Genomic DNA, 8,523 nt, shown 5'->3' on the forward strand with positions numbered 1-8,523 from the left:
ATTATCTCCTCTAAAAATTGCCTCTTTCCCTGGCTAGAGGATTTGGCTATCTTTTTAGACTTAGGATTTATAAAAATAGGTGCAAAAAAATGCAAGGGTTTCAAAATAGGATTCTACAGAAAGGGCTCCTTGGTAGCACTTGGAAATGCAACAATTTAGATATTTAAAGCCTTGAAAGAAATCACAGAGATTACTTAATGAAGCAAGTGTAATCGATGTTGTTGAAAAACCCTAAGGCAAAACCCTAAGAATTGAAAGAACTGTGAAAGCTATACAGAGTATATTAGAATACCACAAGAGCATAGTAAGATCAGATTGAAATGAATCTAATCAATAATTTAAGTTATGATGGAAAACTTGGCTCATTAACTGCAAGCACGTACACAATGGGATGACATGAAGTAGATGTTAAATTTCATATTTGAATGTTCTGGCTCCAACATCTAATTCCCCTTTTTAAGTAATGAGGAATAGGAGAGGGACACATAATTTTGTTTTATATTTATAAAATATCCATCACTTATAAGATTTTTGGGGCTGGAGTTAGGTTTCACAAGCATGTTTCATTAGTTGTGTAGTTTCACACTCAATCTGAGTCGTCAATCTCTTTAGATATAGGCACTTTTTATATTGGCTACATGGTGGAAATGTTGGGCCCATAATCCTATCATGTCACATAATCATATACATGTTATAGCTCATTTGGTCCATATGTAACAAGTCATCCATAGTGGGGTCCTCATGCCACGTCCATGGGTGGGGTTGCAAAGTTATCCTGGGCAAGTAGTTTGGCCTAGTTGAACAATTGTACAAGAATCATGATTGTTGATCACATGGAACTTGCACAACAGAATAAAAAAGACTTATACCATGATGACAAGTTGGCTAATGTGTGGGACTAGTTAAAGTGATGAATTAAAAGGCTCAAGTCATAACTAAAGACCAAAAACAAGTTGTAGCAAGTCAATAAATGAATATAACAAAAGGGAAAAAAGGAGATAGGTGCAAACACTAGGGTTTAGAGTTTAAGGGTCAAGGTTTAGCCTATCAAGCCATAAACCAAAATATTATTTTAGCAAAAGAAGCAAAATTTTGCACATCTCAATAGTGGCTCTAGTTGGGGATAGATAAAATGTAAGGTTGGCATTAGAAACCAAACCTCTGGGAGAGCAAATCAGAATAAAATTTAAGGTAGAAAGTACAAAATAATATAATATTTATAGTATGTACAAGAAAGATGCATGTTTGATCAACTAAAGAAACTTTTTAAAAATTGACCATTCATAGGAAACTCCAGGCTATCTCCATTAATATCTTGCGGTATATATGAAACTTGTCCATGATTTTCAATTATCTCATTTGGTCCAAGCCAAAGTGCCTCAAAATTCCCATGTTTACCCTTGTCTTGAGCTCTTGCATTCAACATGAGGACCATGTCACCGGCGTGGAATGTTCTTTAGGTTGTCCAAGTATCAAACATATATTTGTCTTGCTCTTGCATTTTTAGGTTTCTTTTATGATCATCCCTTCTGCTCTCATCAAGTTATGTAACCTGCATTATTCTTTTTTGCATAGGGTCAAGTACATAATCATCATACTATTGAATAAATCTATAAATGGGCAATAGATTATGTTAGCATCAAGCAAGAAGGAAGAGTAAGAGGGGGGGGGGGGGGTGAACCAGTCTTCACCAGATCAAAGAAAATTAAATTTCAAAACATAAACTAATAAACTACATCAATGAATCAGATAAGCAAATTAATAGCACAACACACAACACCAAGATTTTTGACATGGAAAACCTAGTTAAGAGAAAAACCATGGTAGGAACCTACCCATTGTAAGATGATACTCTGCAGTAGTATGTGAAAATATTATAGTGGGGAATGCACATGCAATCAGGCACACTACCTAGAGATCACTGCTCAAAAGATATATGCTTGAAAGGATACAATCCTTAGGGAAGTCTCACTAACTTACAATATGATTCGAACTACAATCCAAAAGAAATGAAATGCAATGATAGCATCTACAAATGCCTGATGATAGTTCCAGTTAAGCACAATTGTCTGCTCTGCAACACCAATCTCACCTTAACACTACACTAAATGATAAGTCTCTTGTTCATACAATCACCTCTCTTTGATAATGTAGACACAATACTGACACCTAAATTACATAAGTATCTCACCTATAAATACATATCATCAACCTTGATAACAAGTTCAGCTAAACCCTCAAGCCTCAACTCATAATTATAAAAATTATATTACATGATATAAAGGTCGATCACCGGACCAATATAATGATTTAAATTACATAATGTGGACCTAATTTAAATTCCCAAATGATCACATCCATCAGAAATCATGCCAAGATCAATTGCAACATGCTACACCACCAAAAATACTACATAACATGAAAATCATCACCGGTTCACAGAAATCACCAAAAACTCACACAATTATCAATGTGGATCACCAAAAAAAATAGGAAATGACTAGGAAACATGAGAAATCACGTTATAACCATCTGGAATAGTTGCACCAACACCAATTTTCAAATCTTCATCGATCAACATCTAGAAATCTCAAGAACACAACCAATCACCAACTTTCATGAAGAAGGATAACTTGCAAAGCACCAAATCATGAACCATCAGAAATGAAGATACAAATGATCATCCCAAACAATATCCCAAAGTCTCAGCACAAGATCTGATCACACTGAAATATACTAGAAGAAATACCGGATTCTGCAAAACAGTGATCAACAAAACCAAACTTCAAAACTGGATCAAAAACTCTTTCCAAACTCACTAGAGTAAATTACAGGTTTATATTAACATCAATGACAAAAACATATCCTAGTAGAAGCAATGACAACAACCAAATCCAACAATCTCCCCAATAATCCAATAGATTATTCATAGCCAACCTTTCATTTGCCCCATAGACTAGTTCAAAAGGTACATTTCCGGTAGCCTTCTTGATGATTACCCTATCAATCCATAAAGAAATTTTTATCTTTGAATACCATGCCTTTTTGTTTGCATCCAAAATTCTCTTAATGTTTTTCATTAAGCTCTTATTACTTGATTTATCATGTCCATTTCCCTAAGGATGATAAGGTGTGGTGTATGATAGCTATATGCCATATGATTCACAAAAATGAACAAACTATTCAGACCTGAAACACATAGCATTATCCATTACTAGTTTAACTCGAACACCAAACCTGATAATAATGTTTTCAAGGATGAAGTCCATAACAAGTTTTTAGTAGCCTTTCTTGTTGGGATTGCTTCAATCTATTTTGTGAAATAGTTTGTAGCTACTAAAATCCATTTATGTCCTCCACTAGAAGGCTAGTTTATTTCTCCTATAAAATCAATCCCCTATTGATGAAATGGGGTGTCTAATGGAATAGGCCTTAATGGAAAGGCACCCAAAAACTTCAAATTTCACTAAAAATGTTTGACATGCCTCACATTTCTAAACTAGCCTATGTGCATCTGTGAATAAGGTAGGCCAATAATAGCTTGCCCTCAATATCTTATGAGTAGTGGTTTTGGTGGTATAGTGGCCTCCACATACACCTTCATGCATTTGCCTCAAAACCTTTTCAACTTGGTAATCATCTAGACAGAGCAACAAGACAATATCTATTGTTTTCCAATACATATCCTCTTGGATAAAGACATACCTCTGTGGCTGCAATTTTGAATTTCTCTTTTGGTTGTCAGCTAGGTGATTAGGGTATTTCATGGTGTTTAAATATGAAATTATGTTTGAATACCAATGAAAGTTTTCCAAACTACATTCCTTGTTATTCATGGTGTGAACATCATTAACCTAAGTTACTTCCAAGTTGATCTCTACCATCAACTTAGCCAAGCCTTGCCCTCTCACAAACTTTGTAATTTGGATATCAATATTTAATTCTTGAATCTTATTGATCTATCTGCATCTACTTCCTATTGCTTCAGTCTAGACAAAAACATCCTTTACTGTAGCATTAGGAACATAAGCAATGATCTGAGATCCAACTAGGTAAGGATGGAAAGTCTTAATGACCTTCACAACTAAACAAGCTACTTTAATTCTGTAACTTGCAAGGGCTTTCTATAGAATGAAATAGATTGTTTATGGCCCTATGGGTTCTTTTGAAATAATACAATTGCAACTATATGGTAAGAAGCAAAGGAGAACAATTGGAAAGGCTTACTAAAGTCAAAGGAAATCAATATAGGTGCCTCCTTGATAGCTCTCTTGATGGATTGGAATGCCTAAATTGATTGGTCATCCCCTAATATGGTTGCATTTTTCTTCAGCATCTTGGAGATACGCTTAACTATTTCTATAAAGTTAACAATGAATCTCCTCACAAAGTTTATTTTCCAAAAGAAGGATTGTATTTCCATTACTGTCTTTGGAATAGGGATCCTATATATGTATTCCACCCTTTTAGGATCAATTCTTACTCCCTCATTGGATACAATGTGTCCCAATAATTTTCTATCTACTACTCCAAAAGTGCACTTCTTCTAGTTCAAGGAAATACCAAATTGCAAGGCTCTATCAAAAATCCTGTTGGCATTGTATTGTCATTGATGTCAACCGGTATGCAATATGTTGTTATTGGTATTGGAGATTGTTGGAATGTTGATGTCAACTAGTATGGGATGTCAACCGATAGGTCCATCAACCGGTAAGCAAGCAAAATTGGTAAGTGCGATCTGGGATAGCTTGTCCTAACCAGTAGAATAGAGAAGTGCTCGATATGAAGGTTAACTGGTTAATGTATACTGGTAGCATGTTCGGTCGATGACCAAGTTTTAACCAACATAGTCAAGTGATTTGGATGCTGACAGAGATGTCACATGAGCTCCAGGTGGGAAACATGCAGTGGTAGGTGAATGGTAGTTGTCAACTAGGTCAGTATTAAATGCCAACTGCAAAAATCATGGATTGGTTGCAAAGGATTGTAGCTCAAATAAGATCAAAGGGAAAAGATTTTATTCTGTGATATTATGATCAAAGTAGGACATCTGATCATCTTGTTGATATAGAGAAGGAAACAACTAGATCATTTATTGCGATCGACAAAATCAAGACCGATGCATAGGGTCCAGTTTGCTAAATATAGTAAACATTTATAGGAAGAATAAAAATGGGATAGAGATTTTTTCTAACCTGTTGTAGGTTGTTGATCCATGAAGATGAGATCTGATTTGATACGGATTGTGTTTAGTGAAGAAAACCCTAAGCGCATGAGGTTTGAGTTCTTTGTTTTGGTGGGAAAGCATGTGTATAAATATGCAGATCAAAGACTTAATTTTGGTGTGGAAAAGAGAGAGAATGTTGGATGATTGATGAGAAAGTGTGATTCTACCACGTTCATCAATCTAAGTGTTGATAGCCAAATATTGGAGTTGAGGAAAAATCAACTCTACAACTCCTAAAGATCACTTGCATACAAACCTGTCACAGAAGGAGAGAAGCAAAAAAGATATGGAGGCCAGAATTCAGAGATCCAGAAAACAGGAGTCATATTGATTGTGCAACAAGAATGCAATTCAATAATTACAATTGTTATGAAAATTCAAAGAGGGAATCCTTATACAAGGATACTCGAAACCCTAAAGGTGAAAACCCTAAAGAATTATAAGATTCCTAAGTTTAGCTTAAGCATGGAGTATAATAGACTGATAATTAAATAAATAATTATTAGCTAATAAAAGATAACTCCAACACCCACCCTTCAGATGAACTTAGGGAGTAGCTAAAAAACAACTAAGGACTTAAAAAAGCATGTAAAAAATGCATGAAAGCAACAATGGATCCCGAAAACTAGGCCTAATGAGGTACCCAAGTACAATAAAATCTTTGTAAAGTGGAGAAAAAGGAGAAAACCCTGTGGGAACAAAACTCATCTCCAAGAAGAGATGAAAGCTCAAGTGAAGCACTAAGAAGCCTCCAAACAAGAGTGTTCCATAAGATAGGAACAAAAAGAAGACAATGAATAACACCACTGAAGCATGGAATAGATACAAACACTATCGAAGAGTAACTATTGATATGAAGAAGCTCCACAGAAATAGAACATGACCATGTAGAGAAGACTGTAATATGCATGAGTGTCATCAAATGACACTGCTCGAATCAAATGGAAAACAGGGGAAAACAACTAAACTCGAAGATACAGATGACATAAAACACCAAATCCTGATGAGATGATCAATCAGACCAAGAAAGTATTAGAACAACAAGACAAACCTCCCCATAATGCTAAAAAGGGAGAGGGATGGGTACATTGAAAAGAACAACCAATAAGAGCTACATGACAAAGAACCAGAAACATCGAAGGTGCAAAGAAAGTACATAGTGTTGTGGAATGAACACTCACTTGACACACATCATGAGGCTAATGTCATGGAAGGAACACTCACGTGACAAAGGTAGATGATGAACAAAGGCAAAAATCAACCCCCCCCATGGCACTTTATAAGTAGTGCATGTACAATAAGGCATAAGATATGCAATATCTCAAGTATACAATGCATGATGACACTTTATCTCAGTGCATTTGCATAAATAAAATGCTACAATGATTAGAAGAGACAAAAGACTAGAAACAGAAAAAACAACCAAAGACGAGACATCCTACGCAAAGAAAGAGATCCCAAGACCTGAAACATCCAAGATATTCACTAGAGTACTGAAAAGGAGAAAAATTGAATAAAATATACCTAGAGAAGAATCTAGAAAAACTCATATGAATGGAAAGAATGGAGAACAATCTTTCCAACGATATAAAGTTTTTGAAAAATGGAGTTTGGATGCTCAAGTTACGTCTCTCAGAATGCAAAAAGGAACCTTTGTCTTTGATAGAAAACATCCATCAAAAAAGAAAAATCAAAAGTTCAAACCTCTCGATCTAGATAGATCTCGCAAAGAGCTTTCCAACGATATAAGGTTTTTTAAAAAGAACCTCTGTATGACCAAGTTATGGCCAAAAGAAAAAAAACCCTCTTGTAAGGCATAAAGAGGGTAAAAATAAATAAATATTAGAGTTGACAAAAAATCAATTCTACAGCTCCCAGAGATCACCTGCATGCAAACCTATCACAGAAGGAGAGAAGCAAAAATGCTATGGAGGCTAGAATTCAGAGATCCAGAAAAGAGGAGTCATATTGATTGTGCAACAAGAATGCAATTCAATAATTACAGTTGTTATGAAAATACAAAGAGAGAATCCTTATAAAAGGATACTCAAAAACCTAAAGGTGAAAACCCTAAAGAATTATAAGATCCCTAAGTTTAGCTTAAGCATGGAGTATAGTAGACTAATAATTAAATAAATAATTATTAGCTAATAAAAGATAACTCCAACACAAAATATTGAAGTGATTGAGTGTTAGTCAAAGAACCAATAAGGAAGGTTTAACCGGCAAGGTTTAAGGTAACCGGTAGATAGTTATAGAGTGTAACAGTTCATCTAACCGGAAGTGTTTGAACCAGTAAGCTGGTAGCAGAGAGTGAAGGAGAATAGACAGAGTGTGAGAGGAGATCCGGCAAGGCAGAAACTAAATTAAAAAGATTCAAACGGAGTGAATAGAGAATCGATAGAGAACAGAAGAAGTGTGACAAAAAAGAGTTTAACCGGCAAAGAGAATTGTTTGCAGGGGTTACCAAACTCATTTGTAACAAGTGTTTATCATTGTAGTGTTTTGTATCTAATTTTATTTCACTAAGTGGGTGCTCGTGTTGGCATTGTTATTGTTCTCGTGTAAGAGATGTTTGTACAGTACTATTACTATTGCATACCTAATGAGATGTCTTTGATATTCACCAGTAAGTGAGGAAATTTCTTTCAGCACAAAGACCTTTGGATTCACTGGTAAACAAGTTAGTGTTGACTTGTGCAAGTACTGCAGACCAATAAGAGATATGCTAGCAGTGCATTGTTTCCAACTGACAAGTGAGTTAGTATAGAAGTGTCAACCAACAACAAGTATGTTGTAGGATGTTTGCATAAGCAATAGTAGGACTCCCACCAGATAAAGAAGCAGTCACCATATGAAGTAGTTGATATGATGGTGCGGTCACAGGAGTTGACTTAGATTGAAGTTTAGTAGTCTTATGCATGACTGGAGGTCTCTGGACAGACAAGTGATCAGTCTTCTTAGTGATCAGTAACTGATGGAAGAAGATAAAGAGATACACTGGTGAACCAGTGATACAAGTTGAAGGATACTTTCCATTGAGAATCTCAGAGTGGTGACTGGTATGATGGATGTGATGAGCGAAGGTGAGCTAGTAAGAGAGAGATATCACCAATCAATCTGTTGGTGAAGTTTACAACAATTAATAGTCAGTTAAGGCAAGATTTGTGGTGATTTGTCGGTTTGCATTTAAAAGACTGAACTCAACCCAGAAGTTGCTATTTTTGGGAGATGCAGTGGCAGATTTGGATGAACAATTGGCAGAATTGTTATAGGATGCATAGAGAAAGAGTAGG

Source organism: Cryptomeria japonica, chromosome 7 (assembly GCF_030272615.1).
Source record: "Cryptomeria japonica chromosome 7, Sugi_1.0, whole genome shotgun sequence".
Taxonomy (NCBI): domain Eukaryota; kingdom Viridiplantae; phylum Streptophyta; class Pinopsida; order Cupressales; family Cupressaceae; genus Cryptomeria; species Cryptomeria japonica.